This window comes from Heterocephalus glaber, unplaced genomic scaffold (genome assembly GCF_053883595.1).
Source record: "Heterocephalus glaber isolate CG9 unplaced genomic scaffold, H.glaber_assembly_v1.0 deba00000122, whole genome shotgun sequence".
Lineage (NCBI taxonomy): Eukaryota > Metazoa > Chordata > Mammalia > Rodentia > Bathyergidae > Heterocephalus > Heterocephalus glaber.
The window spans coordinates 28558793-28572529 of record NW_028258138.1 but is presented as its reverse complement, the minus strand read 5'-3'; the positions used below and the strand labels follow the sequence as shown (position 1 = coordinate 28572529).

The following is a 13737-nucleotide window of genomic DNA, read 5'->3' as shown; positions in this document are numbered from 1 at the left end:
GTGCAAGACTTTTAAAATTGGATTATATATATAATAATCTCTTTGAGATACTCTGAGACACAGTTCAAATCCTAGTTTTTAAACAGATTTGTCATTATAAAAGAAATAAACCAATATACCAAGGACATTGTTGTTATAGAACATGTATAATTGTACAAACATTAATTTGACAGTGGTTTGGCTTTTATTCAGATGAAAATTTTAGCCTTTTCACACTGTTTTTAGCTACTTTAATGGATAAATTTCTCAGAGCAAAGTTGTAGATCAATAAAATACTATCAAAAAGGTAAAAGAATTTATGTATTATATAAAACATTGCTGGATGCATTGACAGACTTGAATAATAAAGTTACTTTCACACAATCATAATTTGTTCTTTAATTTAGTGGACATTTTTTATCAAAGAGTTAAAATTTTTGAAGTCTATTTTCTGTATCATTTGACTTATCTTTCTAAGCTCTTTACAGGGTTGTTTATAAATTTGCATTAACTTTAAGAATATAGGTTATTTCCATTCTTCCTATTCATACAAATGTCAGAAATAATGTGAAAGCAAATAATTACTAAATTTTAATTTGATCAATCATTTTTTAAATTAAACTTCCTTAACATTATGTGTAAGTTAAGCCTTTTATCTTTAATTGCTGAATGGAGGTATTTGTTCATTGATCCTTAAAACCCCAAATCCTAGTCAGCTCCCTAGAGTGAATGGACTGAAATTAGTCTAAATGAGACTGCTAAAAATCTACTTCAAAGGATTCATAGTAGTAAAAGTATTGATTTCTTCAATCAGCAGTTTCATCCATGATCTTTCCAGCCCTGTTCTACTAGGATCTCCTTTTCTTTCTTTCTTTTTTTAAATTCTTTTATTGGAGCACTTTAGGTATACAACACATTTACATTTCTCATTGGGAACTTGTACCTTTACATGATGTATCTTGGTTCTTATTTTTTCCCCATTTCCAGGCCTCCCTTTACCCCTTCCACCCTTCCCTATTTACAAATACTTTGTTTCCATTTTTTCCATTTCTCATAATTTTTCCTTCCCCTTCTTTCCTTTCCCCTGCCCCTCCCACTTCCCCCACCCCTTTGGACCTTTTCTTCCTATTTCACGTCATCAATTATTCATTCTAATCATTGGTACATGTTAGGTATACAGTATAATGACATTCATCCTTGGAAATTTGCACCTTTACATAATCTCTTTTGGTTCTTCTTTTTCGCCCTTCCCCTGCCCTCCCTTCAACCCCTCCATCCCTCTCTATTTACAAAGACTTTGTTTCCATTTTAGGATCTCCTTTTCTGAATACACTACTTTTAAATACGGATTCTAAACAGACATCATGGGCTTTAATCTATTTACATTGCCATAAAAATGTAACTTTAATCCCTTTCTAATTTTTCTTCATCTAGAATAAGATACATCTGAGAATGTGCAGAGAGGGAGTAGATGATCCACAGTGAATAACAGGTGAGTAGCCAGACAGTATGGAGATAGATATGGCAAAGTGAGTAAAAATGATTTTATGTGGCCATGCCTGCCTGGGAAGCATAAGGTCCTGAGTTTGATCCCTGCAAAAAGAAACCAAAGAAACCAAAGTAACCAAACAAAACCAAACAAAACAAAGCAAAAAAACAGATTTTCATGTGTCATGAAAGTTTCCTTCTGGTTGATTCAATGCTTTCCAAAAAAAAAAAATCAAGAATGAAGAGAAAAGTGAAGATTTCTGAGGAGGTTTGGTAAGTTTAAGGAATAGGAGATGATGCCAAACTGTTATCTATGTATGTTATACAGTGAATAGATTGGGACTCATGTAGTATGATTGACTGGTAGGTGACACTAAGATTGTTAGTGATAACTTCAATGTGAGGTAAAATAGTATGTTATTGCAATTTGCTTTGAGCATCTAGTTTCTCAAGAATAGATGAAGATAAGAAGAGAATTTGGATCTAGTCAAAGTTGATCATTTTGAAAACCTAGTCAATAAAATGACAGAGAAAGAGAAAGTAGAGTTCCCATGGAATGATTCCCCATGGAATTTGGGCTGGCAAATGGGCAAAAGAGTACATCAAGAAGGTAAGGTCAATGTCCATGGGATAGGATAATAATTTGCAGGTCCCAGAAGGATTGAAAGGCCATGATTTTAAGGGAATAACTAAAGTAAGAGAGACGCTCAGAGAATGAGATAAATTGTATATACAGAAAAGTTGTTGTTATGCATCATGATCACATCTTGGCTGAATAGTGTGAAGATGTACTCTCTAGACCTGTCATTAGAACCACTTGTGAAGTTGTTAGAATTGCTTGTTCTCAGATTTCACCTCGAATCATGAACTGCAAGAGCAGGATCAAGCAATCTGTTATTGTAATACAAATTCAGACAGTTTTGATGCACACAGTTGATAGAATCACTGGCTCTATATAAGTGTATTCTACAGGAATAACTGACCAAGGTAAGGCGATGTAATATTGTATTATAATAAGAAATATATATATATATATTTTTGGTACCAGGGATCGAACTTGGGACCTTGCACTTGCGAGGCAGGCGCCGGAATCACTGAACTAAATCCCTGGCCCAAGAAATATATATTTATTTTTACTCTCCAGTTCATGGCAGAAAGTTTCTAAAACTCCTGCCATTTCCTGAATGATAGGGATAAGGGAAACATCTTTTGCTGCTCCTAATAAGAGATTTTCAACCAGATTGGAGTTTATACTAATGACAGGACTAGTGCTAAGCCCCCCGCCCCCATATAGCATCAGGCTAGATACTGGGCACTGCAAAGACCAAGGTATGATTAGAAAGTTGAAACTGTCCTCCTCTTTTGACTAATGCAACCCAGAGGAGAGGAGAGAGGCTGTAGCTGAGATAGTCAGCAGTGGCCAATCATATATACTAACAAAATGTGCATTGAAGCCACTAAATGATGAGGCTTGGAGAGCATCTAGGTCGGTGAGCACAGGGACGTACTAGGAGGGTGCCTGTTTAGAGAGGACAGGGAAGCTCTGTGCTTTCCCCAGCAATACCTTGACTTATGCATCGTTTCCATTTGCCTGTTCTTCACCTATGTCCTTTATAATAAACCAGTACGTACAAACAAAGTGCTTTCTTGAATTCTGTGAGTCACTTGACATATTATTGAACCTCAGGAAGGGGTCATGGTAATTCCTGATTTACAGCCAATGGGTTATAAATGAAAAGTAGCCAGGTCTGCGCCTGAGAGGCCCAGGCTTGCTCACAGGTGATCCTGTGGATGGGCAGGAGTCACTGGGCATGGGGCCGGCGCCTGCGGCCATGGGACAGCCAGATATCAAAACTGACTCCAGAAAAGAAAACCTAACAGACCAGTAGCAGTGGAAGAAACTGAGAAAGTTATCAGAAACCTGTCATTCCCTACAATGCAAGGCTCAGCTGATGTCACAGGTTAAAAAATCCATCATGAACAAGAGAGATCAGAAGCAACATGATGGATTCAGAAGCTCATGAAAAGCAGCCACCAGTCCTAACATCTTCAAAAAAAGACATATCACCTCACATTACCAGTGTTGGTGAAATGAAGCATTATTTCTGTGGCTGCTGGGCAGCTTTCAGCAGTATAGCAATCACATTTCCAGTTCAGAAGGTCCTCTTTCGGCAGCAGCTTTATGGAATCAAAGCCCGGATGCAGTATTTCAGTTGAGGAGGAATTGATTTTGAAACTTGTATTGTGGAACCCTTCCCTCATGAATGCAGAAAACAACTATCCTGACACTTACGTTTGGTCTGTATGAGGATTTGTCTTGCCTTCTCCATAAGCATGTCAGTGCTCCAGAGTTCGTAACCCGTGGTGCGGCTGCAGTACTTGCAGGGACAATAGAAGCCATTTTCCCTCCATTGGAAAGAGTTCAGACATTGCTTCAAGACCACAAGCATCATGATGAATTTACAAACACTTATCTGGCCTTCAGGGCTCTGAAATGCCATGGAATTAGAGAGTATTATCGAGGCTTGGTGTCCATTCTTTTCCATAATGGATTCAGCAATGTTCCTTTTTTTAGCCTTCGAGATCCATTAAGGAGCATCTGCCTACTGCAACAACTCAAAATCACTAACAAAATGAGCACTGTATCTGTGGAGGTGTATCAGGTGCCATGTTGGGGTTCTTGATTTTTCCAGTTAATATTGTAAAAACTCACATACAGTCTCAGATTGGTAGGGAATTTCAGTCTTTCCCCAAGGTTTTCAAAATAATCTGGCTAGTACGGGACAGGAAACTGACAAACCTCTTCAGGGGTGCCCATCTGAATTATCATCGGTCCCTCATCTCTTTGGGCATAATCAATGCAACTTACGAATTCTTGTTAAAGTTCATATGAAAAAAAGTCACCAGTGAAGTGCCATGTATCAACTGAATAGACCTGAGAAAAATGCAGTTTGACTTAGGTTCAAATTGGCCCCAATACAAGTTGGTGTCATTGACTCCAGGCCACAGTGAATTTATGCGAAAGCCATTTCCCTTGAGCATCAAAAATAAAAAAAAATAAAAAAAACAGAATAAAAGGTTTCAGTAGGAAACTTTTAAGCCATTTTTTCTTTTTTAAATTTTTTTTTTAACATTGCTGGAGAGCTTTAGGCTAATTGCTGGTAAATAGCTGTTTATCTGATGGTCTTTCACAGGGTATCCTAATAAGCAGGACATGATTCTTTTCCCCAAAACACCCTTTAAGCCTTTAGAATTGAAGGATAAAATGGCCACAACCAGCCAGGGAAAATGTCCTTAGGGCCCTGGGACTTTTCAGGCTTACTTTGTTACTCCATTTCTTCTTTGCTCTCAGGAGCAGTTGCAAAGGATAGTCTTCATTAAACTCAAGCATATATGTGGCAGGACATGGGCAGAACAGAAAAGAAAAACAGCTTATTAGATTGTTTTGGGGTTGGGTTTTTTTGTTGTTGGGTGTTTGTTTGTTTGTTTGTTTTTGGTACAGGGGATCAAACTCAGAACCTTGCACTTGTGAGGCAGGAGCTTGCCATGGAGGTAAATCCCCAGCCCTGTTTGGTCAATCTGAATTGTTGGTGTTAGTTTTGAAATTAAGCATGGGATAGTCATAATCCAGACTCTTTCCTGTTTAGATGTGGCAGCTAATGAAATTTCTCATTTTCTTTTGTGCCTTTGGACATTTTCTTTTTTTTTTTTTTGAACCAGGGATCTAGCTCAAGACCTTGCACTTGGGAAGGCAGGCAGCAGCACCACGGAGCTAAATCCCCAGCCCTGAACATTTTCTGTTTAATTCTGAATGTGACCTTAAGCCCTTCCAAAATATCCTTATGTTAATTGTACTGATTTCATTGCCAAAAGATGGGAAGATTTAAAATTTTTTATAGGTGTTTGTTAAGAAGTTGTTAATTACGTATAGTTCCTTTTCTCTCTAGCTTGGTTTATTTGAATTATTGGCTCCCACTTAGCAGTGAGCTTTGGAGGCTTTTCCTTCTTGAGTAGTAGTTTGTCATATTTCAGCATCCTGTTTTCTTGAAGCTATACTTTTAAAAAATAAAACACTTCCATACATTTTATCTTAGGGTTCTGTTAATATCCTGGGTTTTTTCTTTTTCTTTTTTTTTTTTTTCCTCCCTCCTTCTGGTTTCTAATTGTTACAGGAGGAGAGGAGAGAAAAAGCTCAGGATAGCTCTTGCCATATAGTGTTAGCTATCTTTATTTTATTCTTGGAAATGGAGACTCCTCTAGGATTTCACATTTGGGGAACCGGGTTTTACCATTGTGTCATTAAAACTAGATTGGGAACATATTATCTAAATAAAAACATTTGAAGGGTTATGTTGAATTCTAGAGGTTGGTGCTAGCTAGATAGCCTACTTGTCCCTTACTTTCAAAGCTTGTCACAGAATCAGAGAATATTTGAATATTTTTTCCATGTTGATGAAGCAAAATGACTCATACAGTAATTGAATAACTAATGAAATACAAGAAATATCCTGGAGAAATGGTTAATGAATCTTTAAAAATCTATCTGTAAATATATGCACTTAAGATTGCTTCCTGCCATCTAACAAGAAAGTAGATGTGTCTTTTTTTGTGGTTCTGGGGATCGAACCTAGGGCCTATCGTGTGCCTAGGCCAGCGACCTACCAGTGGTCTGTGCTCCAGCCACCCCATTCTCTCTTAAAGTTAGTTTTTTTCTGTTACCAGTTTTTTCATTTTTCTGGGTAATTGCATATGAATTTATGCATATACCAACCAAAAAGTCAGGGCCTCAGCCAAGTGTTTACTCAAAGTTTCTGGGCAGATATTACAAAACAGCTGTTTACCACAAAATGCACTATGGCTGTTTAAATAAAGTGAACATCCTTTTTTCAATTATAAGGGATTAAGCAGCATATTAAGCATTAGCAAGATAGTAATGAAGATAAGCAGTTTAACAGCAGCTCTACTTAACAATTTTGTGCTAGATATAGCAGTTTAGAGATCAAGGTGCTGATGTTAGGATTTCAAAAAACAAGAAGTTGACACCAAAGAAGTTTGAGCAGTATACTTTGGCCTGTTGAAGAATCAAAACTTGAAGGGAGTTGCAGAAATGAATGAAGATGGCATGTGGGTTCCTGGACCCCCCACTGACCTGTGGAACTTGAGCATCAGTAGGCACATCTAGAAGCATAGCACAGAAAGGGGACTGAGGGGTCACACCCTCAGCCTGGGAGTGAACTCCATTGGCCTTCAGCTCTCTGGGGATTGCTTTTGTCTACACTCCATGCAGGAGATAGTTTTCACTTGTAAAGCACTTTGGTGAAAAGTTTAGGAAGACATTTTGGTATTTGCCCTATCAAGTGACATTTTGAAACAGTATTTTTAATGGTTTTAATTCATTCTTAAATTTGTCACTTTTTACTGTTCTTGAAGACCAAACTACAAATACTTTACCAGAGATGGTTTTGTGTTGTGCTCTAGACTTAATTTGACAAAAAAAAAGTTAGAACTTGTAGCCAACAGTTTTATCTGAACTTTAAGGGAAAATATATAATAAGTAAGAAATTATATTGTTTTTACCATCAGCATGAACTAGCATGGTACTGTTTTTTAAGGCAAGTATGATTGAATAACTGTGCAATAAGCTTTAAAGTGGTCTGTTACATATGTGGCACAGATACAGCTCTTGAGCACAGGGCCAGGTCTTGTGTCCTATGCTTCATGTCTGATACCACCAGAAATGTCATGAATGCTGTTTTAACACTGAGTTATATGATCCCTGAGGACTGCACCACAAACACAGCCTTTATATTGTAACTTTGCATCTTACTTGTTTCACTTGTGGTTAGGAATAAATTTTGACTTTTTTTGTCTAAATAGTCACTCTTCATCTTAACTTATGGTTGGTTAATCACCTGCTACATATTGACCTGTGCAATGAAGTAGAATTGTGTACATATAGCTGACTTTGGATATCTGTAATTCCCAAGCTCAATTACAGTGAGTATTTTCAGTATAAGGTTGTGCAAACCTGTAAAGGAATAATGAGTAGCAGACAGTATATGTGAAATGGGATGTAGGGACTTACTGTGCATAAGCCAGTCTTATGGAGCTAACACTGGTGCTGTATAGATGAAGTACTGTGGTATGAGGGCTGTGCAGTCATGACAGGAAGGCTAGGCAGGAGCTTACATTAGAAGAAAGGGTAAGCACTCAGACTTGTTTTCCTTTATATTGAAATACAGTGGACCTTTGAGTTACTACCAACATGACATACAAGCAACTTGGGTTACAACTGGAATTTTAGTTTAACTTACAACCAAAATCTTGAGTTATGAACTGAATGCCAGCCACCTGTGCTTCCAGATGGTCTCAGATACAGATTTAGCCCTTAAAGAGCTCTGGAAGGAACATAACAACATCCTTTCCTACATGGGGTTAACTGAGAAGTCCTGGGCCATTGGCTCCCTAAGGATACTAAAATCTGCCTGTATACAGGAAAGAGACTTTGAAGGCTGTGTAGAGGAGCCTGAGCCATCAACTGATCAACTTGAGTTAGAAGCAGCCCTAGAGAATGAATTGAGTTTGTAAATCAAGGGTCCACTGTACTTGTTTTCTCATGTACAAATGCATATCAAAGACTTGAACACAATTCCCTCAAAGTGAGGATTTTTAATTTTTAATGCTTTTTGTGTAATAAATATTTGCTTGCCTAAATGGCTCCCAAGTTGTGTGAGGATCTCTGCATGTTTCTCCTTCTAAAGTCTCATCATTAAAAGTCAATTACCAAATACAAAAAAAAAAAAAGAATGAAAAGTATGGGATTGGCATTGGAAACTGTGCAGGAAACAGTCTTGTGGGACTGGGACCTTAACTGTGAGATTTGATACTAACTCCATTTAATAAATAGTGTCAGAACTGAATTAAACTATAGGACACCAATTTGTACCTGAAGAATTGGAAGATTACTTAGTGTGAGAAAATTGTGAACAGTTCTTATTTACATTTGATGCCAGATGAATTGTGAGTAGGAACAGTTCAGGTTAAAAAGAATACTGTCCTTGAAGCCAAAGAGCTTATGGAACAGAGATCAGGAGTCATCTATACCTATGCAGTACTGACATCAACTAGAGTTAAGGCAGAATTATTATGGAGGAGAGAGTTATACTGAATCACAGTTAAAAACTGCCAATCAATTGATTTATTAAAGCTCCATAAAGGCTTTTCTTAAAAACTCTTTAAAAAATTCTAGTGCCTCCATTTTGAAATAACTTTTAAGCCAAACAGTGACTGTTACTTGAGACACCCTCAACCCCATGTCTCTCTGGAAATGGAAATTGGAAAAGAATGGCAAAATGCTTCTTTTTTTATTCTCATGAGGAAGAATGGCCAATTACAATAAGTACAAAGTTAAAATAACTTTCAAATTGTAGTTGTTATATTCTCTAATGCTGAACAAGTTAAAATGGCTGCCTGGCAAAGTTCTCTGTTTAGTATAATTTTCTTCCTATTTAGCCCAGATCTTCATGGTTGAAAATATTAATATTCCTTTGATAATTCTGGTTTCAGAGGCTAATATTAATGATTCATGACCTTCTCACCAAATGCAGTTGTTTCTGATTTGAAAATCACAAGGGAAATTTTTGGTTAGACATTCATAACAACTCTATGTTACTATGTCATTAGACATATGACCTTGATAGCCATGACACTATTCATAAGTCTAGTCTTCAGAGGAGGTTTTGATACACATTTTACCTTTAAAGTTCAAGATAACTTATATTGCTGACAGAAAATTTTATTCCCCTGGTTACTATAGGCTTCAGTTTACATCTTTTCTATTCCACATGGAGATACAGCAGCCCGTGAGTTTGGAATCATCAAATCTGAGTTCCACTGTGACTGCTTCCTCTTGCACCCCACGAAATCTACAGCAATCTAATGAATATACCAAATTCTCTTGTCTCACATTTTAAAAATATAAACAAGAACGTTAAGTGAAAGAATTAATCCAATAATTAAAAGATATAGTATCATTAGATTTTGGAATATGGTCAGTTATAACAAATGTTAGCTTTCTGTTTTATAATAAAACATCTAAATAGGCACAAGCTGGCAACTTCACGACATTGGGATAAAGATAAGTGAAGCATTTGTTGACTGATCTTTGATTATAGAGACCCTACATTGTAGAAAGTAAAATTATCCAACACTTTTCTTCTCCACACTTACACAGTCTTTAAGGGACAGGGAGACAGTGTTCCAACAGCAATGGCAACAGTATTCTGTACACGCATGAGGAGGGGAAGAAAAATATGAGACAAGAATGACTTTATTATCAGGTCCTCTTCTTTCCTGGCAATAATATTGAAGAACTAAAGGGCATATAAAATAAACCTTAAATGGACTTGGTACTGTTTTATTTCTTCTATGGTAAATCTAGGAAACAATAAAATTGCTTTCATATAAATTCAGCACATTGCTTTCAGGCTAAGCTATTTATAGTATAAATTTATATATATGCTATATTTTTGTGTTATTAATTGTAATGCATATTCCTTTGCAAATATATGCAAACTAGCTATATAATAGGGAGGTGTAATATAGAGCTATCAGCAAGGAAGTTTTCCTAGTTTAACAATGTTTGTGAATTTATAGCCTTACCATACAAGCATAATTATTTTGAATATGAATGAAGACAAAATGATCTCCTTGAGGAACTTACTGTGATATATAAGGTGTGATCAAAAATATGGTGAATGTTTAGGGTTTTTTTTTTTTTTTTATTATTATTTATTTATTACAGCAAAGGATACCTAACCATTCCAAAAATACTCCCTCTCAATTTGAACAAACTTATCCCATGATTCTTTCCACTTTCTAAAGTAGTTCTGGAAGTCCTCTTTTTTGTCTTTAGTTTCACTCTGGTAGATGCCTAGATGCCCTGAGCTGTTTCAGAACATGTACTTTTCATGGTCATTTTGGCTTTAAGAAAGAACAAGAAATTATGCAATGCCAGATTTAGTGAATAAGGTGGAAGAGGACATACCATAGTACTTTTACGAGCCTGCCTTTCCACTGGATGACACTTAGCATCATGTATTTTATTTTTTTCTCATTTCATAAAGAAACTCAGGGAACAGAACTTCCAGAATTGCTTCAAAAAGTGGCAAGAATGATGGAATAAATGTGTTTGAAGTACGTGTGTGGGGGGATAATGGCAATATGTCTTTTTGCAATACATTTCTGAATTTAAACATTAATCATATATTTTAACCCCTCCTTGAATGTTTCCATTTCTATACACACTGTAGTAGTGTCCAACTACAAATAAAAAGGAAACACTTAAAAGTGGGAATAAATGGATGCTATTGTGAAAGGAATTGTTTCTCCAATTTCTTTCTCAGTGAATTTGTTATTTGTGTACAAAAAGCCTATTAATTTTTGAGTGTTGACCTTGTATCCAGTTACACTACTGAATCTAGAAATTAAGTTTAGAAGTCTTTTGGCAGAGTTTTTTGGGTCTTGTGTGTAGAGTATCATGTCATCAGCAAATAATAACAGTTTAACTTCTTCCTTTCCTATCATTACTCCTTTTATTTCTTTGTCTAATTGCTGTGGCTAATGTTTCCAAAACTATATTGAACAGGATTGGTGATAGTGGGCATCCTTGTCTTGTTCCTGATTTTAGTATGAAGGATTTCAGGTTTGGACCATCTAGTATGATGTTGGCTGTTGGTTTTTCATAGATGACTTTTATCAGGTTGAAATAAAGAACATCTATTCCAATTTTCTGTAGGGTTTGTGTCAGGAATGGATGTTGGCAGCACAGTTTGTAATAGCTAAATCTTGGAAACAGCCCAAAAGCCCATCAACTGGTGACTGGATAAAGAAGATGTGCTTTTTTTTTTTTAATGGAGTACTACTCAGCCATAAAGATAAACTTGAGACATTTATAGCTAAATGGATGCACCTTGAGGTAATACTCATAAGTGAAATAAATAGGACACACGTGTAAATACCAAATCATTACTCTGGTGTGAGAAGGTGTAAATGAGGACCAACATGTATAATAGATATTGTGAAATAGGAAGAAAATATTTAAAGGAAAAGGGGAATTAGGGGGCAGAGGGAAAGGAAAGAAAGGAAAGAAAAAAAATTGAAAGTAAGAAGGAAAAAATGGACACAAAGCGTGTGTATATACGGGAGGGTAGAGGGGTTGAAGGTAGGGCAGGGGAATGGGGGAAAATAAGAACGAAGATATATCATGTACAGGTACAAATTCTTAGTGCTGAATGTGATCATAAGATATACTTAAATGTACAAAAAGCTCAATAAAAATGTTTTTAAAAGTGAGAATAAAGATGTAACTTATTAACAATTCATTTTGTGGATGAGACCTCCAAAATCAAACATTTTTTCTAGGGAAAAATTGGAATTAGTTGTATATATGGAGCGTGAATTGATTATTTCCATATTTTATTCTAATTATGTAAGCAGAAATATATTAATTTGCAGTTCAAACTACTATTACAAATGTGCTGTGCTATAAGCTATTATCTGGAAGTGTTAAAATGACCTCAGTAATGATCACACAGGCTTTTGACTTATTATAATGAGATGGCTCTAACCAAAGTTGAAAAATAAAGAGATTTGGGGATATTCGACCATTCAAAAAATCAACAGTTCTAGTTAAGGTAATATTTTCAGGATCCTTTTTCAACTTCATATTATTTTTTTTGCAATGTGTTTCACAAGTATTAACCACATGAATGTTTCTAACTGCAGAAATGATAATTATAGTTATATATAGTCAGCTAGGGACAATTTAAACATGTGAATTCAGAGATTTTTCAAGAGTGACAAGAAAAAAATGTTGTATTAGGCATTTCTTGGTCTATTCCTACATATGATCACCTTTTTAACAATTAAAATTTATTTCACATGTATGGTTTGGATATCATTAAGATATCAAAGGAAAAATATGCAAAAGCATAATTATTTTATAAATATACAACACATATAAATCAAAGGACAAATCTCTAAGTTTAAAATTTTATACTTTTATATTAGTCCTCTGTCTGAGGAGTAGATTACATAATTTTTTCCCATTTCTGTAGGCTGTCTCTTCACTCTAATAATTATTTTGCTGTACAGAAGCTTTTTAGTCTGATACAATTCCATTTGTTGATTACTGCAGTTATTTCTTGTGCAGTTGAGGATCTGTTTAGAAAATCTTTTCTTACACCTATGTTTTCAAGTGTGTTATCTATCTTATTTTCCAATAGGTTTAATGTTTCTATTTTAATGTTTAGATTCTTTCACTGCTGAAATTGACCTCAGAAAATGCTATTAAAATAAAATCATTGAGGTTGAGTGATGTTAATAAACCAAAAGAAAAGAAAAGAAATTGATTCATTATGGACAATTGAAATGAATATATATTTGTTTCCATGTAATTCAGTTTTTTAATCCAACTCTTATGTTATCACTTTTTTTGAAAAGCTATAATTTTTTAATCTGTGAGAAATATATCTACCCAGATAATTTTGTAAGTAAAAAAATAAATTTAAGTTTGTCAAATTGTTTCTATCTAACTAGTAGATAGTAACTGATAAGTTTTACAGTCCTGTTATGAAGTAAATTGAAAAGATTTTTTTCCTTAAAAATGTTAAAATTTTGGAAAATGATTTGGAGGATCTGAAAACTCACGCAATCTGGTATATTCTACATAAACCAATACATAAAGGTAATTTAACATTACGTGTGGAATTTATACTTACTCTGCATTTAAGTAAGGAATGGATTACTTGTTTTTGGAGAAGAATAATAAACTTCTAGAACTTATTTGCAAAAGTGTCATAATAGCATTGGTTAAAAATTAACCAACACAGATAGGCCACAATATATGAGAGATAGAAAAATTTCAAAAGTCTATTAAAGTTTTTGCTTTTCAAAAAGGTTTTGACTCAAGACAATTTCAGCAAATTGGCCTCGATCTGATGATTCAAACCCCCGCTTTCTATTACATCTTAGACACTTGAAAAGCAGCAAAGACTTCCACAAGTGTTACAGTGAGGAAGTTAGCCAAGTGACAAGAGAAAAAATCACATTGGAAGCAGAGACCCAGGTATAACAGGAGCACAGGCTCATGATCTCTATTTACCTCAGATGCCAGCTGGTAGTTTAGCATCCAATGAAACAGAGGCAGCGACCTTTGTTCTCTTCCTTTTTCTTTTAATTTCCTGCATAGCTGAGGACTACACCTTGAAT

At 35.4% G+C, this 13737-nt stretch overlaps 1 pseudogene; it reads left to right on the top strand.

Moving 5' to 3' along the window:
• Nucleotides 1–3468: 3468 nt before the first annotated feature.
• On the top strand, nt 3469–4463 carry LOC101711377 (mitochondrial nicotinamide adenine dinucleotide transporter SLC25A51-like; annotated as a pseudogene).
• Nucleotides 4464–13737: the final 9274 nt, after the last annotated feature.